A 21,683-nucleotide genomic window follows, 5' to 3' on the forward strand; every position below is an offset into this window, starting at 1 on the left:
TGGCGCTCTCCAGAAATATATATATAGCGGTACGCTTTCAGAATAAGCCTGGGAAAAAACACACACACAAAAACAAGGACAACTTGTTCTCATAACTTTTAATTAAAAAAAGCACCCCACTTCCTTGATTGTCATGATTTCATTAAACAATGGTTTTGTTTTGGATTTAATTGTCCGACCAATCAACCAATAAATCAAATTTTATTTTTAAATAAAACAATATCAAATTATTAAATGTATTAAATATATACCATATTCTGCCAATGACTATGCAAGAGAATCTAGACATCACAACATGCACATAAATCACATATTAAACGGGCGACACTGTGGCGTACACTGTTAAAAATTGTCCCGTTAAAAAACAGGAAAATACTGGCAGCTGCAGTTGCCAGCAATGTACTGTTATTTTACAGTATGTTGCTGTAAAAATACATGGACTACATTGATTTACACAATACTCAAGTGAACTCATTTTGCTCACTGAAAGCAACTGCCTCAACTTGGTCAACTGCTGAATGAGTTTATGAAGTAATGTGCTATATATGCTTAGAAGCATACTTATAATGATAACTTATTTTAGTTAATTAAAAAAGTTTGGTTTAACTCTAATGTCTTATTTTTCACAACAGCACACATACATGTAAATCTGGAATCACCAGAGAGATTCTGACTGCATCAGCAACTAAACAGCCGCTTTCTTTAAATAGAGAAACATGCAGAATAACATCAGCAGTTTATTGTTCATCTTTAACTCATACACTGGCTCTACTCTCCTCCACAACGGTGACACACAGAAGAAATTAGCTTCAGGTTTTACAGTAAAATACTGTTTTTTCCTTGATTTAACGATAATCTACTGGCAGCTGTGGTTGCCAGCAATATACTGTTTTTTAACAGTCCACTTCCGTTGTGTAAATTAACAGTATATTACTGTTAAAATACATTTTATACTGTGTTTTTACCTCTCACACCTTTAACCCTTTAAACCCCAGAGCATATACTTCAGTTTTTATTGAAGTGTCCACACTACTGAGTGTTCAAGAAACATGTAGCAAAGCTGAAGAAAATTCATTAATTAACTGACTAATTAAATGATAATTGAGGATTAACAATGAACAAATGAAGAAATACTGAAGGAAAAAACAAGAACAGAACATACAAAACTTTAGTCACAGCTTTATAATGAAATAACCTGAAGAACAACAAATGATTAAATCATTTAAATGATCAGCGGATGATTAAACAACTCTACAAACATCATCACCAGCTACACTTATTACTTAATACATGTATTTTTGTATAACATCTACTAAAGTTCTTCTTGAGAAAAAGTTAAAGTTTTACGTCACCATCATGGAGAACAGAGTTTGCTTTAGTTGGGCTCTTAGCCCTGACATTTATATATCTTAGCTGCTGCAATTGTTAAGAACTTTGCTTAAAAAGCTCCTTTGTTGTGGCAAGCCAGCCAAAAACCTAAATCTGAAAAAGTAAGATCTGGTGATGTTCAAGTTGTTATTAAATGGCAGAGTCTGTTCTCATTTAGTATAATAAAATTTACTGCTCCCATTCAATGTTAAATCTATTGTTTTACATTATGTATATATATGGCAACGATTTCTGGAAGTTTTTAAGAATATCTTGGACAATAACACTGCTCTATGGTGTATATCGCACTCAAAGAGACATCAATAATCAGCGGATGAACCTCAATAATGGTGACGACTAACAAAATTAACAGTTTAACTCACAAACAGGCAACTGAAAGTCTAAACATAAACAACAGCAGAATCAAACACAAGTAAAGAAAACTCTTAGACCGTTATACAACATTTTTTTTATACCGCAATGCATGCTGGGATATTTGTACCATGCCACTCCCAGCATGCATTGCAGCATGAAACATTTGAGATGTTACCATTGTTGAGATACAAGGTCAGATTCATGAGGTCTGAGTGTGTATTTGTCATAACTGAACTGTTTTTGTATGTTATTTCTTAACTGTTAAGTAATTACGGAGGTATCTTTCTGTTTTCACTTCTCATTAATTTAATTAATACCTGTAACTAAACATAAAATCTATTGCATGAGGCTCTTCTTCCAGATTTATACCAAAACATTTATCAGAACTTATTTCAGACAAATATATTTCTCTATTTATTGACTTTCCAACTTGACTGCTATAATACAAGCATTTTGTTAACTCTTTATTATAGTGATTGGAGAGTCTGAATTAATCAGTTCAAGGGTGAAGAGCCCAACTAAACCAGCCCCTTACTCCATTACGGTGACACAAAAAACACCTTAATTTCTGTTGGATCTCAATGTGAATAGTATGGAAGTCAAATCAGTCAGTAATAAGTGTGTCTGCTGTTGTTTGTGGAGTTGTTTAATGATCCTCTGCTGAGACTGAAGCTGTTTTATTTTATTTGATTTTATTTCATGTTGTAACTGACGTCACTGTTTGTGTTTCTTGTTTCTTTTCTTCAGTAATTGTAATTATTAACAGCAGGTGTTCATCAGTGTCTGAATTCACTCATTAGTGTTCATTAAAACAGTCAGGTGAACTATATTAGTTAACTAGTGTATGAAATAGTGAACAAGGACACAAAGCGTGATTTCAAACACAGACTTCAAAACATCGAATCTGAACTCTGTTAGCTCACAGTTTTCTGCAGTTGGTTACTTTCTCGAAAACAAAAATGTTACCCAGAAAGCACTGTTTTTAACAGAATATTACTGTTTTAGTGAAAAAACATTATTTTACCGTAGAATCTGACTGTTTTTTAACAGCAATTTTTTACAGTGTAGTTGGTAGTGCCGTCGCCTTACAGCAAGAAGGTCACTGGTTCGAGCCTTGGCTGGGTCAGTTGGTGTTTCTCTGTGGAGTTTGCATGTTCTCCCCTCGTTTGCGTGAGTTTCCTCCAGGTGCTCCAGTTTTTCCCCACAGTCTAAAGACATGCAGTACAGGTGAATTGGGTAGGCTAAGTGTATGAGTGTGAATGAGTGTGGATGGATGTTTTCCAGAGATGGGTTGCAGCTGGAAGGGCATCTGCTATGTAAAACCTTTGCTGGATAAGTTGGTGGTCCATTCCGCTGTGACGACCCCAGGTTAATAAAGGGACTAAGGCAAAATAATAATAATAATATTAATTAATTAATTAATGAATAAGCATTATACAATCAAATACTGGAAATGGGCAATATTTAACTTTTACATAAACATATCTGTTACACTGAATGACCATGGAGCATTATTTATCCAGTTTTAATTTCATTAACATTGTTTGAAACAATACAAGACAGTTTACCTGCAGTTTAAATGGTTTCTTTCTATATAAAAATACTTTTGTATATGTGATATGATGCCAAATTGGGATTTCTCGTTTTCAATGCACATTAAAAGATGTCAGTAGTGTTAATCAATTTCTGAAAACAAAATGTTTAAATCAGATAAAGACATGAAAAAAAAAACACAATTTACTCCCTAAAATGTAAAACTTTCATCGTGTACCATTAAAAAAACATTTCATATTATCTAAGGAATAAATGTCATTATTTACCTTACATTTTCCGGCTCTCTTCCAAATACATGAAACTAAATGCTGCAGGAACCTGCTTTTTCCAAATGGTCATGGTTATCAGTGCCTGCAGCATCATGGTTGCTTGGAGCTCAAAACAAACAATAGACCTAAAACAGAAGATCGCTATTAGACGCACTTATTATCCACTCAAAAGAACAGATGATATCAGTTTGGATATGTCCTTACATAAATGCTATCTTCTGAGCATTACAACTCATAAATATTATAAACATGCCAGTGGGGCTGTAACATGTCGAAACAACAATGCTAAACATATCACAGCCTCTGTTTGTCAAGGATTATCTCCACATCTTTATGTGTTTACTTCATGGCTATGCTGTGGAACATACACCACAGATGAAATGTTTTCTCAAGAAAATAATCAATATCAGTGGATGCTGGCCTTGGCAAAGAGCGGCTGACAGAATTACAGATAAGATAAGCAGGTCAAGATCAACAATTTGGCATAGTCACTGACAGCCATATTATGTTGAAGAAAAACAACAGAAACTCTTGTTTATGAAACTGTTAAATTACATGCAGATGTCCATGTCTGGCTTCATCAGTTTGTCCAAACACTGATCAATTTTCAGATCATACTTAAATGAACGAAGTACATAAGTCAAATATGCACTCATACAAGCAAAAGATCACTCAAAAACCGATCAGAATTTTTTTTATAATAAGCATATTCTGCTCACAAAGACTGTATTTTAAAACTGTACAGTAAAATCTTTGAAATTTTATTGCAATGTTAAATAATTGTAATTTTATTGAATTTTTTTGTTTAAAATTGAAGCAATCCTAGTGGTTTAAAGCTGAGTTTTAAAAATAATTCATAATCCTTCAAATATTCTCATTATCTGCTCAAGAAGAAAAAAATATTACTATTTTTCTTTCCCTCACATTCCTTCTTTAGTCTCTGTTTTAGATGTCGCCACAGTGGAATGAACTGCCAACTATCCCAGCAGGCACACAACATCATTAGACATTATTATTAGGTTAGATTTAGGTCATGACATCAGGTGACCAAAATTTAATGTCTAGCCAGCGTCTAAGGACAATGTCATTTTGACATCCAATAACAACGTCAAATTTTGTTGATTTTTGATTGATTTTATGGTATGTTGGAAAAGTGACCAAAATCCAATGTCTGATAGACGTCATAGTGGTAACGTCCACAGCACGTGAAGGTGTAACATGATTAGATGTTGATATTTGATTGATTTTGGGTTGATTTTAGCTTAGACATTGGACGTTCTGACGGCAACCCGATTTTAATTTCTGCCATGATGTTGGGGTACATTGAGGTACGTTAATATGATGTCATGTTGACATCCTGTGCCTGCAGGGATTCCAGCATATGTATAAGCGAATGCCCTTCCAGCTGCAACCTAGTATTGGGAAACACCCATACACTCTCATACTCATACACTACGGCCAATTTAGTTTACTCAAATCAGCTATAGTGCAGGGAAAACCGGAGCACCCAGAGGAAACCCACGTGAATATGGGGAGAAAATGCAAAGTCAACATAAAAATGGCCCAATCAGGACTAGAGCTAGTGACCTTCTTGCCATAAGGCGACAGTCCTAATCACTGAGAGCCACCGTGCCGTAACTGTTTTTATTATTATTATTATTAGTATTATTGTTATTATTATTATGTTTGTCCACTATTCTCTGTCATCCTAAGGCCACCGGGTGATGGTGAGCCCAGGTGCGAGGTCCCTTTCAACACTGCTTGCAGCTTTAATTATTATTATTATTATGATTATTATTATTACTTTGGGAAACTGATGCAAAACCATTCAAAAGTACAATTAAATATGCCTTTACGTTTATTCATAACTATAATTGTTCAAGAACGATAGTAAATACATTTATAATGTGGAAAATTGAAGACTTTATTTTTTTTTAAAGAATCCGACAAGTAAAATGTATCACAGCCCCCATAACACTATAATGCAAAATAAATCTGGACTAATAATTGGTAGAATCATTATTAGTGATTTTGTACCAATAATAATCATAATAAAACAGCAAATCATTATATTATAATGATTTCTGAAGGTCCACTGAAGACTGAAGTAATGATGAATTTTTTTTTGCTTTGAATCATTAGAGTAAATAAGATTTGAAACTGCATTCAATACGTTATTAAATTAATTCAAAACATATTAAAAATTGTAATAATATTTCACAATTTAACAGTGATGAGCAGAATTTGCTTTTTTTTTTAAACATTAAAAAAATTGTACTGATTCCAAAAGTTTTGATTGGTAGTGTACAACATGCACAGTCTCCTGGTGGTCTTTCCTCCCAGAGAACACCTTAATCAAAACCTCCCAAGCACTGAAACACACACTCACACACACACACACACACACACACACACACACACACATACACACACACACACACACACACACACACACACACACACGCACACACACATACACACACACACACACACACATCTACACTCCTTAAGGAATCAGACCACCTTCAGCCTCTGATATACACACCAGCGCTGCTCATAAACACTGGAAAGCTCAGCTGCTCTCCTTTCTCCTATAAGCAATGGGAATTGTACTGTGATTTAAGCATCGGTCACAGGGAGATTTGTCACCAGTCATTAATTCTAAAAAGAAGTTTTCAGGGATCAGTTTTTGAAATCTGTCAGTGTTCAAATTCACCAAAAAAAAAAATTCTCTTTCATAAACTGTAAGTTAATGTCCTGTTTGTGGAGCATGAAACTAGTGCTTTTGAGTAGCGACCAGAACACTTGTGCAAGTAGCCATGCAAGTGCTCTGTTGAGAGTTTAGTACGGCTGTTTAGCATTTCCATCTTCTTTTTTCTACATCTCACTTTTTTCTGCCTCAGAATGCTATAACCACTTGAGCCGAGACCGCAATGAAAACATTGCAATATGATTTGGGTTCACAGTAGAAATAGTGCCCTGCTGCTGGACTCTTGTGGAATGTTTGCATTGTGGCCTCCTGTGTAGCCTATTAATTGGCCTCATGTTATGATATTGCCACAGGACAAGACATCCTATTGGCAAAGCTCCATTTAATTGAGTCGAACTGTGTGAGACCACCATTGTTGTAAGATGAAAAACATCAATCATGTCGAAACTAACATGCTATACTGTGAAAAGCTTACCAGACAGTCTCATGCTACATACATCTATGACCAGTAATAAATGTTAGGCCCCTCCAAAACTGACAGTCATATGAAAAACACACAAAGTGTGTTCTTTTGTATAAACAAGTACCTTACATTATATTCAACCCAGGCTCATTCTGAAAACGTACCTATATATACATTTCTGTAGAGCACCAAATATGTCCCAGGAGCTAGGTTTTTTGCAGTTTTTGTTTTCGCAAGTCCACTTGAGGCCGTTTTGTACGCTTTTTGTGATCTCAAATTTCTCTCGCAAGTGCCATTCATGCCTGCTGTTCTGGCGTAAATCCACCAGAGGGTGCTGTCAACTGACTGACTGGCTTACCGATCAACTGACCCATCCTCCTCCATCCCTAAACCCAACCAATAGTGTTTTCAAAAGCACCGGTTGACCTGCCCACAAAGTGTGAAAGCTAACTGACATTTGTGAAAAGCAATCTAGAAAAAGAACAGCCCACGCCTGTTTTTTACCACATTTTTAGATTTTACCACATTCTCACCCTGTTATTTACTAGTTTATTTTATTTACTCGAAGTCCGTTGTCATGGTCAGCTCCTCTCTGCATGTCAGGTTCATCGACGAACACGGCCAGCCTACTGGACAAACTGGTAACAGCATTTAGAGGTTTTTGCATCCAACTCTTCATATATTGATTTTTGTGACAGCCCTATGTTTAGGTCCACTTTAAAACATACATAATATGTCAAAAAGATCGTCATTTTATATAGGGACATTCATTTTTCCATAATAATCTTTAGCATTTTATTGCCCAGAATATAAAATAAAGTTTTGAATAGTTTTAACAACCCAAGCACAAGAAGTCCTAAATCTATGGTCTATTTACATTTTCATAAGCAACCTGTCTGTTGATTTAAATGAAGATATTAGTTGCACTGTGATTTAGATGGTTCACACAGCTGTCCACAGCTTGTCATGGCAGATTCCTCTATCTTTGGCTTAAGAAGCAGATCTAATTTGAGTTTTAACACCCGGCATGACATCATTGCCTATAACAAGCAATGGCCCCCACCACCATCTACAGCAAGAAGATGAAACCAATATGCCTGGAAGAAGAAAGAATAGATGTCTCCTGCTTGTCTGAATGCATCATATTACGATGAGAAAGAAATGCTGTTATTGAATATGCAGTGGTTTTCATTTTTTTCCCAATTTGCTGGCTCAATTTTTTATATGCCAAGCACTCCCACATTCCAAAACCCAGCAAATAATAAATATTGTTTTAATTATTGTTCTCCATACTCAAGTTTATTTACGCCAAGAGCAAATTCCAATCAAAAGTGAACATTGCTTTACTTTCACCATTCCCACACTGGAGCATCCTGTATACATTAAGTCATTACAGAAGTGTCACTTTATGCTGAATCAGAAAGTAATCTTGTTAACAAATCAGTGAAACTCAGAGAAGCTTCAATTGTCAGAATTTTTTGCATCAAAATAAATCTGCATTAGACTCTCTGCATTTCTTTATTGTGTACTGGTAAAAACAACCCAGGCTCATTCTGAAAACATACCCTTTATATATATATATATATATATATATATATATATATATATATATATATATATATATATATATATATATATATTTCTGGAGAGCGCCAAATGTATCCCAGGAGCTAGGTTTTGTTTTGTTTTTTTGCAGTTTTTTGCAGATCCACTAGAGGTCGCTGTATATGCTTTATAAAATCTCAAATTCATCTCACTGACTGACTTAATGACTGACCGATCGACTGACCCACCCTCTTCCTTCCCTAAACCCAATTAATACTGTTTTCTAAAGCACAGATTGATCAGCGCCCACCCACTTCCCTAAACCCAATCACTTTTAAAAAGCAATCCAGAAAAAGAAAAGCCCTCATCTCATTTATATATGTTCAGACCAGACAAATCTGGTTTTGTCTTACCTTCTGGAATCATTTTTCACCAGACTCAATCCCGTCATCATCGGCTTCTCTCTGTGTCTCAAGTCCACTGACATACATGGTAAGCTAGTTTAAGCCATGTATGAAGGTAAAGCCTTTAAAGGTAAGTGGTCAGCTGATAAGAGCGAAAAGGAAAAGCATCATACCACCCGGGGTGTTCGTTTTAAAGATGAAATGCAGCCATACGTACTTCTGGCAACATAATTCGTGATCCCCAGAAAAGATATAGGGCTACGTTTTCAGAATGATTCTATGTTGGGCAAAAAAAACATAAAAGTTCATATACTTATGTGTGGGTACTGCTCCGAGAGGGATTTGTCTTGAACATGGGATGCAAGCACATCAAGAACATAGCCTTTTGTACACCTCCTGAGATTTCCATAGTTAAGTCTACTGGCACAGCTCTCACTAGCTGACCAGCATTATGACCCATTTCCATTGAGTGGTGTGATAAACTTCAGTACAGTACAGTAAGATTCAGTGTAAGTAACTTTAAGTATCGCTCTGCATTTCTAAAACCAACAGTACCCTTACTTGGTAGGCATGGTGTCCTCCAAAACTGAAGCAGATTCAAAATCAGCATATCCTGTTATTGCTTTCTGTGGCTATTTGTCATAATAGACAAGCTTTGTTTGACCAATTTTTATTGGCATGTGTTGATGGTGTACTTAAAAACAGAACTCCTTTGTTGTCATTCCTCTCACTTGGTATGGATTTTTGCTGTTTTTGTTTTCGCAAATCCACGAGAAGCCACGGTGTGTGATTTTTTGTATCTTAAATGTCTCTCGCGAGCGCCATTTGCACCCACGCTGTTCTCGCGTAAACCCACTAGAGGCCGCTGACTGAATGATTTGTCTTACCTGATTTCTGGAACCGCTCTTTCCCAGACTCGGTCGTTGTCATCGTCGTGGTCAGCTCCTCTCTGCATCTCAAGTATGACGACGTACAACTAATTGAACAAACTGGTTGCAGCGGGAAAGCCCTTCACATAGAAGAAAGTAACAGCGTCATACCGTCCCGTAGCGTTTGCTTAAAAAATGAGATGCAGCCATATGTACCTCCGGCGACATAATTCACATTCTCCAGAAACGTTCACATGATTACGTTTTCAGAATAAGCCTGTTTTGGTTTTGCTAGGTACATTTGTGAAAGGGTCCCAGAAAGTGGTTCGCTATTTTGGTACTTTTGACACAGAAAACATCAATATCATACTGTACTCTACTGAACCATATCACTAAGTGGAAACGAGCCATTGCTCTAACCCCCTAAAACCTTACTGCCTTCTGGGGTCATGCCACTAATGTTACAACTCCAGTTCCACTACCCTATTCCAGGCATGGGAGGCCTATAACAGCCTTACAAGGATGTAACAAGACCACAGAACCTGCCACTCAAGGTCATGAGTGATTCAATTATCTCCCTTGTTTGTACCCTACACATCTTTCAGAAGAGTCTTTGTAAAGTGATTTGTTGCTCTGTTTTATTTCGGATGCATTTCTTCAAGCAGTATCCCCTTTCCTGAAGTGCTAGAAGCAAGAGTTAGTTGGCATATCTTGTTTATGCCTGTGGTTTTGTAAGTGTGGTCTAATTTTGCCTGGAAGTTGGCAAAATGAGTAAACTGGCTTGCAGCACCTTTAATTTCTGTAGCTCTGTTGTTCCGTGAGCCAGCACGGAAGAGCAAGCAGGTGTTCCTCTTCCACGGAAAGAAAGCGTTTATGTTTTTAGCCTTAGGGACATTGGGTGTACGTGAAAAGAGTGAGCTTTACACCCTTGGCCCCTAGCTGGGTTTTAACTTGGTGGAATGCAGTGTGTGGTGGTGTGGTGACCTGCTGAGGGATATTTAACAACCTCTGGAGAGAAATATGATTCAGCTTGTCCTCAACAACTATCTTTTTGACACAACACAAGAGCCAAGTTTCTTGAGCATTGTCAGTGCAGATGGTGGAGAAATTATTATTATTATTTTGTCCCTGACTTTTTTTCATTCCAATTGGCTGTAATCCAATTTGTGTGGACATTTTCATGGAGAAGGAAATCACACAGTCTAGTGTGGTTACCAAGGAGAAGCAAACAGACACAGTGTGGTAAGTGTAAGAGGATTTGGCGGTGCTTTCAAAGTTAATGTACAGACAAAAAAAAAAATTGACAGATTCCATTGATGTCTAGAGACTGAAAGTCTAGTAGGTTAGAGGAGGTTCTTAAGCAGACTGTGGGTTTACACACACACACACACACACACACACACACACACACACACACACACACACACACACACACACACACACACATATTCACAGTCTTCTCAGAGATCCAGGAAAACAGAGCCTCCACTGGACAAGAAATCCCAGCCAGTCTGAGATAACATTGGAACAATCCAGACTTTCTTCTGTCCTGTCGAGCTTACTTACCCTCACTCTTTAGGGCTCAATGAAGATGGATGAGGCTAGCAGAGGCACAGTTTGTCTGTCAACATGGAGGCGTGTGGATGGGGCAGACGACTGGATAATATCTGACTAAAGACCTCTCTGCCTGTTGTCTAAGAGTCTCTTCATTGCTCTCCCATCCTAGTTTCTCAGTTTTGTCAGGCCTACTATGTATGATGATAAAAACATACACTAAGCACATATTTGTCATATTCAATACTGGGTAAATTGGACTTGAAAGTCTTTTTAGTGTAAAATATATATATATATATATATATATATATATATATATATTTGTTACGCTTTGAAATAGATTACTTAAAGCCTTTGGTTTTGTTTCCATTTCACTACCAAATATATTTGCATTTTGGTTTTATAAAGTTGAAATTTGCAAGTTTGGATTGAGGTTTAATATTATATAAATGCAACACAGGCTCATTCTGAAAACATTTCTGGACATGAACTGCATATGGCTTCATTGCGTTTTTTTTAAATGAATGCTAAGGGGCGGTGTGACGCTGCTCCTTTTTACACTTACCAGCTGAACAATAACCTCCATGTGGACAGCTTTCCTGCTGTTACCAGTTTGTCCAGTAGCTCGATACGTACGTTGGTGGACTTGGGACGCAGAGAAGAGATAACCAAGATGACAAGTTTCAAGTCCGGGGAAGAATGGTTCCAGAAAGCAGGTAAAACAAATTTTTTTCTGAATTGCTTTTTAGAACCGTCAGTTGGGTTTAGGAAAGTGAGTGGGCGGGTCAGTTGGTGCTTTTGAAAACACTATTGGTTGGGTTTAGAGAAGGAGGTCTGGAGCTACTAATATGTCAAAACAATCTGAATTTGAATTGTGTTAATTTGAATTATTTACAATTGTAATTTAATGTTAACAATTGTTTTGAATTTGAATTTCTTAATTTTGAATTTTATATCTTAAATATTGACCATCTGAAATTTAAGAAAACAGAAATTTTTAAGGCTGAAATTTCTATAGATGTTTTTTCAAACTTTGTTCTAAATTTCTAGACTGCAGATATCCAGTTTGTAAAAATTAAGTTTTCAAGATGAAGCTATTCAGAACATCAAATTCATTAATTCATTCGTTCATTCATTAAATCATTCATTATTTTTTTTCGGCTTAGTCTCCTTTATTAATATGGGGTCGCCACAGCGGAATGAACCGCCAACTTATCCAGCATATGTTTTATGCAGCGGATACCCTTCCAGCTGTAACCCATCTCTGGGAAACATCCATACACACTCATTCACACTCATACACTATGGACAATTTAGAATACCCAATTCACCTGTACCACATGACTTTGGACTGTGGGGAAAACCGGAGCACCCAGAGGAAATCCATGCGAACGCAGGGAGAACATGCAAACTCCACACAGAAAAGCAAACTGACCCAGCCGAGGCTCGAACCAGTGACCTTCTTGCTGTGAGGTGACAGCACTACTTACTGCGCCATCCACATCACATTCAATATTCTAACATTCAAAACCAGAAATTCAGATAATGAAATTTAGATTAGGCAGAAAGTAAGTCAGGGTAGATCAACAGGGAAGAGTAGACAAAGTCTTTGCATTGACTTAACATATAAATCACTCGCACTCGATGCTTCATCCATGTCTGGTTTGAACAGCATAACACTTTATAATAACTGCACGCTCTGAAATATTTAACCATTCAATCATTCATAAATATATTTTGGTAACACTTTAGAATAACTATCCGTTATAACTAGTTAACAGACCATTAATAAACTGTTAGTTAACAAGTTATAAATGACTTGTTAAACAAAAGTTAATAGTTTGTTAATTATTTACAACTGTACCTTATAGATGGCTAATAGATAACTTACAAGCCGTTAGTTGACAAGTTGTAAATGACTTCTTAACTGTATTTTAAATATTTATAACTATACCTAATAAATTAGTAATAGATCATGAACAAGCTGTTAGTAAATAACTTAATAAAGGCTTGTTAAGTATCAGTTAATAGTGTATATATGTTATTGGGACGTTATTCTAAAGTTGCAGCTATTCTTCATTTATTAACTGTTAGTAAATAAGGAATAGTTGCAACTTTAGAATAACATCCCAATAACATGCTTAAGCTAATAACTAACATTTAACTATTATATTTACTCACACTTTACATATCAGTTGTTCACCCTATAATAACACCAGTAAAACTTTTTTATTAGACCACTGGTGTAATTTTAAATTTTTATTTATTTTGTTTTCATGTTTAGCACTTCATGGGTTTGTATTCTTGCATACTGCTGTACTGCCATGTCATGGTTCAGTATGTGTGTTTCTATACATTAAAGACAACTTTTAACATTTCATCTGTGGAGTTTCTTTGGTAAAACACAGCTCACAGAAAAGCCTATAAGTGGAACAAGGTTTAGAAACAAACATTTTATATTTTAAATATTACATCAAATTTCTGTAGCTTGAACTTATTCCATCCATTTGCTGTTCTACAAGGATTCATTGGTATTAGTAGATGGTTAACAAACGATGAAAAACTCTCGTCTGTAAAGTGTGAGTAAATATAATAGTTAAGTGTTAGTTATTAGCTTAAGCATGTTATTGGGACGTTATTCTAAAGTTGCAACTATTCCTCATTTACTAACAGTTAATAAATGAAGAATAGCTGCAACTTTAGAATAACGTCCCGATAACATATACACACCATAACTGATACTTAACAAGTCTTTATTAAGTTATTTACTAACAGCTTGTTCATGATCTCTTAAAAATTTATTAGGTATAGTTTTAAATCATTAAAATACAGTTAAGAAGTCATTTACAACTATTCAACTAACGGCTTGTAAGTTATCCATTGCCCATCTATAAGGCACAGTTGTAAATAATTAAAAAACTATTAACTTTTATTTAACAAGTCATTTATAACTTGTTAACTAACAGTTTATTAATGGTCTATTAACTAGTTATAACGGATAGTTATTCTAAAGTGTTACCTATATTTTTTAAAAAATCATTAGGTACATTAAAGTAAAAAATGTATATAAGTCAAAAATACAGCATTTGTAGTTTTATTAAAATGCTTAATAATGTCTATTAATATAGAATTAATGCTTAGCAAATTAAGAATGAACCATTTGCTATATCCTAATAATAATTCTTAATTATTTTATAAGTGTTATCAATAAAAGCAAATTCTTCTCCCATAAAACTAGTTTGTGTAAAGGAAATTGTCTTTTTGACCCTATAGTGCTTCTAGGTCTGGACTGAAAGTTTTTTGTTCTTTAAGATGCTTATTTTTTTCTGCTTAAATCAATAGACTGGAAAAAGTTCACAACACATTGCTTTAATTTGCATGTTTAGTTCTTTTAGCCTTTGAGAGAACTGAATTTTCAGTGTCATGGTAACAGTTTTTAATACAATTGGGAATATTGATTTTTAATGAAGCTGTCAGCAAGAATTTGAATGGGTCGTGGGAGTTGGTGTATACCACGGTGCTGTGTTTTTTCCCAAAAGAGCAGGGGCCTCAGCTTTCATCACTCCGTAAGGAGGTCCTAGCATGTCTCCTCAAGGACCTCTGCTCTTAAGCAATCTAGCCAACACTCTGTCCAAAAGACCTTTATCATGAAAGCATATTCAGGGGTTGAGTAAGCTTTTTTGGCCTCCTCCATCTCTTTGAACTTGAGATAAGGTGGCCTCCACATGGTCACCATGTGTCTTTTTATCCAGTTTTACTCTTTGTGTCTGGATGGAGACCACAAAAGCCCTGGAGATCCCCTGCACTTAATATTGAGCAAGTCTAAAGTATTTTCTGATGTCCATAGGAATGCTGATTGATCTCCCTGGACATATTATTTAAGGGTCACTACTTACTGTGTGATCTAAAATGTACTATCTGTTACTTCAACCTTTTGTCTTTTCTGCCAATAGAAATGTGATATGTTGTGTTTCTTGGTGCAAAATATGTGTTTGATTCACATTCAAAATACCATTTTAATTTGGTTGTTTTAAGAGATCTAAAACCCTTTTTGCAAACATGTGACTCATATAGTTGATATTTTTGACTACAGGAGTTAATAGATTGTTTTTCATCACATGGATTTGATCATGTGCAAAATTCAGATGGAGAACAGGAAGTAAAAACATTAATGAGAGACACAGAGGAAAGTCCGTATTTTTGTGATTTATACCATATTTCAAAGGAGATATAAATAGAAAATAAGCAAATATGTTGATCATGATCCTTACATCATGATAAGGGCTGAGTTTTCTACTAAACTAAAGTATATTTGCCTGCTATCGATACGGTACAAACTGTAAAATTACATCACATGAAAAATACTCAAGTAAATATTATTTTCATACTAAGCATACTAATCACTTGAATTAAACTGTCATAGTAATTACATTGTTGCTGTGGTACAACACAGTAGTAATAAACAAATTATTCAATAGACTTCAGTTTATTATAGTTTATTTTACTTTATTCAGTTTAGTTTATTATAGTATATCAGTTTTTACTATGCTGCAGTATTCGGTAGCATTCATTAACAAAGAGCTGTACACATTATACGCATTACTAAGTGGTTCAAAAACAGTTTAGAAAAAATAGTTTTCCCCCATGCAGATATCTTCCAGACATCACAATTGGATTATTGCAAAACAAAACAGAGATTTAATTACAGCAATTACATGGCAGACCACGTCATTTAAATTCTACTGGATTTTGCATAAGAGTGGCAGTGTTTATACCTGATGTTTATATAGTATAACACATTAACATATTTATACACATAGCAAGGTCTGAACATAATCTTTATTGGTCCCCTTAAAGGAATTATTGCGTTCAAAAAAGTTTGTACACATGGATTTATTAAAAAAATAAGTATTTCATGCCCTCTTTTCTTCCATGTTTTAGCCGGTTTCTTAAACTATTAAACTATTTTAAACAACATAAAAGATGTTCGGATAGCGATTCCTATGTAAAAACAACACTTCCTGTCCTGTATCTGAATTTTGCATATCATCAATGACATCTAATATTAAAATCCACTGCAATTTCACAGCAGTTTGTTACTTTTTAATTAATAGGCTAATTTCTATGAATTGGTAATATCTCATTTGTACATTTTAGTTTGATTTGCTCATCATCAAATTACGGTTGTATTTAGGGGTAAGGTTTGGGTTCATATCTTCTTTTAATAAGAGGTGAAAATATAAAATGTTATGAATGAATATGTCTGCCTGAGCTGAACACTTTTTTAATAATCAGCTTTTAAGCCCATCTGAACCAAATTTTCTTCAGTGAGCATTTGTCCTAATGGTTCATTTCCTGGTCTTCACTTACCATGGATATCTGTTTTGTGGTAATTTTGTGGCAAACCTATTGTCTAGTCTGGATATAGACCGAATTTATCTGAATATGCTAACTTTGGGGAAAGAGCTCGAATACAGACTAATACAAAGATTGTGTTTTTCTTATGGTGTAACAATTACATGGTGCTATGGAAAGCACTTAAGAGTGCTGGTTCTCCAATTTAATGCAGTCAAACAATTACTTAAATGATTTGAGTTAGAAAATTGTAAATATATATTAGCTGCATGCTTGGATAGGTTTGCCGAGACTATTATTTCAGTGTGTTGATGTAAATAAAGCTGCAACTGAATATTGGGTAGGGTTGGACTTACATCATTCTCTCATAGCAAACTAACAATAAGAAGGGTGTGGTTCAGAACATTGATGTTAAGAACACTGATGTCAACAGAGAAAGAATACCACTCCAAATGCAGAAGCTAATGGTCAGACTTTGATTGAAGATTACAAAACAAACATGTCTATTTCACCTAAAGAACAACAATGTGTGCTAACAAAATTAACATTGTAACATTGTGTACTGTATATATAACATTGTATTTTCGCATAAACTCTAAAATATTGCACTGTTTGTTTACAGCATTAGCTTGGGGGATAATTTAGCAAAAAAAGCTAAACGTTTCTATAACTGACAAATACTCAAATGAAGTATAATACAATCAAGCTAAAATCTAAAAACAAATCAAGAGCCTCCAAATCAAATAGAGTTAGAACATCTGTTTCAATAATCATCCGTATTTTGTTCATTGATGCTCAAACAATAGGGACGTTAACAAGGAAAACAAATGGTTTAGTCCAGGTTATGTGACTCCTTCATATATTATGTATACAAAAATATAGTCAAACTCCAGAAACAGGATATGTTTGAGAATGAAGAATGTCTTCATCCAACAATTTCCTGCTCTGTGACACAGGCCAGTTTTCTGCAGATGCAGTTGGGATTGAAAGTCGACCCCCTTGAGTTTTGAGACAGTTAACAGAATTCCTTTTGGCTCTCTGGTGAGGCCGAGGCCTGCTTTCCCCATCAGGACACTGCGAGGGGGAAAAGAGCAAGCCACTCCCACCAGGACACGGCAGTGATTTACCGCAGAAGGTCCTACCTGACAGCAGCAGCTGGCCCTGCACTCTGACAGATGGGGCCGTGTCACCTTCAGGTTGCCTCCAGAGCTCCTCTGCACTCAGCATTTCTGTCAACACTCAATATGATGGGCTAATTTTACTGAGGGCCAACAGACATGCACGTACCCGCCCATCTCCAAGGCTAACCTCGTGCACCAGAATGCCAGTTGGCTAAAAGCAAACGCCTACAAAATAAAGTTAAGGCCTCAGGCATGTGCACCAAGGTGAAATACAATATGGCATGTGGAGGCCAGTCATGAAATAACTGAATGCTAATTTGATTTCTGCAAATTTAAGCTATGAATTACGCCTTTGGTTGATAACACTTTTAGGTAGGAATAACACTTGGCAGGCAGTAAGGGAATAAAGTATCTGATTCAGCATTTTTATGACATGCACACAGATACAAAACGGGGTGCTTGGAGACAAAACAGGAAACAAACGCTCTCCAACAGAAAATAAATTTCCACTCCATCACAAATCAAAATCTTTAGCAAGGTCTCATGGAAAAAGGTAAAACAGATTTATTTTATTTAATTTTTTTGTGGAAAAAGACACATGCAACACAAACGACCATTCCAGAGAAGTATGTGACTCTAATGCACAAACCATGAAGTAGTTGTGGGTTGTGTCCTTAAATTTCAAGGGGAATATGCTGCAGTTAATTTGCAGAACATGACAACAGTTGGTGTTGCCTGAGAGATCGACAGAGTCTTCGTCTGGAACTGTGAAAGTTAAAAGATCATGATCTGCCTTTTTCCCACAGTATGCAATTGTTGGAAGCTGAGGAACAGGGCTGAATTATTTTATTTGTGGTTATCTCTTGCACATTAAGGCCAGATGTTCAGCTGAGATTTTTGAGGGGACCTCTGGGGGTTGGAAGCAGAAGGAAAATGAAGTGTTACCTCTTTTCAGGAGACAACATGCTTCTTCACCTTGGATAGTGACCATGAGAATGATGTACTTGGTATACATATAGAGAGCCCTGGGCCGTTGGAGCACTAAAAACATTTTTCATCTGTATTGGCCCCTGATGCAGGATGAGTTTCTTATTAGAATTTTTTTCAAATTCGGTTGCATATGTAACAGGCTGAAGAGAAATGGTAGTAACAGTTATGTTTTATGAATTTTTAGAAACATTTATAAAACAATTATGCACTAAAATCAAAATTATGTTCTACAATCTTGGCTTTTTATTTTATTGTATTTTTGTACATCCATATTCATGTCATATTCAAAATTGACCAAAAATTGTTGTAGTATGCATGCCAGACCAGTAACTGGTAAAAAAAAAAAAAAAAAAAAAAAAAAAAAAAAAAACACCTGCACAAATGTGGTCCTGTTGAGTCTTCTAAAATGAGGAGGATTGGTCACTCCGCCTAAACCTGGTTTCTTTCATGGTTTGTTCTTCACTTTTTGGACAATTGGTGGAATTTTGGTTTCGTGCCACCGTCATCCCTAGTTTGTTTAATTGGGACTGGTGGAGTTGTTCTTCAGTAGATCGGCCTTCAACAATGACATTAAGGGTGCTTTCACACTAGCACTTATGGTACAGTACATTTAACTAGTGTGAACATGTCTTCTAAACTCAAATGAGTGAACAGTACTCGAGTCAACCTGAAAGAGTTGGTCTGGTTTACAGTTTACTTCTAATATGAATGCAATTGTACTGAATAACAGAAGTGAACTGCCAACTGTACAACAAACCTTACTTTTCATAATGTTCATTCGAGTGTGTGTGTGTGTGCATGTTTGTGTATCACTTATCTCAGTGACAAGCGGGATTGACCCAGTTCAAACACTGATAATAGCCCCTTTCACACAGTGATACCGGTATATAGGTGGAAAATTTCCGAAGCGACTTTAGCAGTAGATAAAAAAAAAAAAAAAACGCTATTCACACAGGCAAGGACGTTCCGTAATTTTTGCACAAAATACCATTCACACATTCATTCCAAAATACCGGTAAATTCTGACATTATTTACCAGAAATGACCACTAAATGGCTGCACTTTTATTTGTAAACATGAGACTACATTAAAAACTGGATGGAGAAGTAGTGTGAACAACTTCGACGAAAACATGTAGAGAAACACTTCTGCATGTCGAGATGTACATAATTTGTGTGTGTGCTGGTGCTCACCAGCTGCTTTAAGTGAAAGCATGACACGTCACGCAACTGAAGGTAGCAGAGCTTGAAGGTAAACAAACATCGGCTTATCATAAGCATCTTACTGACAATAATTTACACAATTGGCATTAAGAAGGAACATAGAAAAGTTATCTGACTAACATCTAGCAGCTAAATGTGTCTGGAAAAATATTCAAAGACTTTTATTTTCATAAACAGCACGGATGTGAATGCGTCTGAATGTTCTAATTGGCTAAAGTAGATGTCTCACGTCAGCACGTTTTAAGCGTGAACGCGCTCTTTTCAGCAATCTTCCTTCTGTGTTCACACAGCACAGCATTCCAGCAATTTACCAGTAATAACTTCTCTTTTTGGAAAATTGCTGGTAATTAATCAATGCTTTAATCAATTAAAGCATAATGATCAGTCAGGCAGAGGTTTAATGCTGGTGTAGTTCTAGTTAAATATAAACTAATGCAGTTTATTTTAATTTGAATCTCGCTGTTTAAGTGCAGTTCAGTTTAATTTAGGGTGCTTTCACACTTGGTTCAATTGCCTGGAACGAACCTAAGTTCGATTGCACACCCTTACCACCTTTTGAGCTGGATTGTGTCAAGGTTATAATACTTTTAGATTTTTCATTAGTTTTAGTGTTTATTTCGTTAATGTTTTCAAATTTAGTTAGTTTTAATTCATTTTTAGAGGCAGATTTACTAGTTTTTATTGTGACGGTCTCGAGAACACATTGGAGGGGCCAATCGTTACGTTGTAAAACCACCCAAATTTTCCATACCCGCCTTTGTCATTTTACTCCTGCAACACTGTTCAAATACAACAGCCCACAAGATAGCAGACATAAGTGCAATATGTGTGCAAGGCTACTTCTACCTCTGCCTGACTGATTTTCTTTTTTTTCATTTATGTTAATCTACATTGCTATCTACATTGTAAAAAAATAGTATAGAAATAAAGATAAATTGGATTAAATTGAATTCAAGAGATACACAGAGAGATTGTGTATTTTGAAACCCCTTTTTTCAACAATGATAACATTTTCCAGAACTGAGGTCCATTGTCATTTAACTAAGCAATCAAAATGTATAAAAGTCATGTATACACCTTTTTATTTGCACCTTCATGTCTTCTTCTGTGTTTATTTCCTGTTCTTTAAATTAGTTTTCATAGTTACTGATTACACTCACCTGTTCCATGTTTAGTTATTGGCTATCTTCTGTGTATTTATGAGTTTGATTTAGTCCTTTGTTTGCTTTTGTCCATATTACTTGGTTTTCTGTTCTGATTTTTATTAGTTAATTAATAAATTCATTTATTAGGACATAAATTGGCCATTAACTTGGACCTTCCATTTGCAGGTTCTTATTAGCTTTCAAATGTAGCATATACTCTGCATTTAAGTCAAGTGCAAAATTAAATGTAATGTATTATAAAACTGTACACACACACTCACACACACACACACACACACACACACACACACACACACATATATATATATATATATATATATATATATATATATATATATATATATATATATATATATATATATATATATTGTTATAATGTTATATAATATAATGTTATATAATATAATGTTCAAGTAACATTAAAAACTGTGATACTTTTACATAACTTTTTCACTGTACAAGTTTAACTATGTACAGTATTAGGGCTGCACGATATTGGAAAAATCTGATATTGCAATATTTGATTTTTTTGCTATAAATATTGTGATATGAATACAGTTTCATAAAACAGTTTCATAAAATAGCACAATTTGATGATTGGTCAATAGTTCGAGGCCAGGCTTGATCAGTTGGCATTTCTGTGTGGAGTTTGCATGTTCTCCCCGTGTTTGCCTGGGTTTCCTCGGGGTGCTCCAGTTTCTCCTACAGTCCAAAGAC

General features: G+C 35.5%; 1 long non-coding RNA gene across 1 annotated transcript; it reads right to left on the reverse strand.

The window, feature by feature from the left end:
* Positions 1–184: 184 nt before the first annotated feature.
* Positions 185–17,712, reverse strand: LOC137495625 (uncharacterized). Its single transcript, XR_011015572.2, has 3 exons — positions 17,609–17,712; positions 3,564–3,691; positions 185–3,124 (listed from the first exon to the last, which is right to left on the reverse strand). It is a non-coding gene; the product is annotated as an uncharacterized lncRNA (long non-coding RNA).
* Positions 17,713–21,683: the final 3,971 nt, after the last annotated feature.

Source organism: Danio rerio, chromosome 5, assembly GCF_049306965.1.
Source record: "Danio rerio strain Tuebingen ecotype United States chromosome 5, GRCz12tu, whole genome shotgun sequence".
Lineage (NCBI taxonomy): Eukaryota > Metazoa > Chordata > Actinopteri > Cypriniformes > Danionidae > Danio > Danio rerio.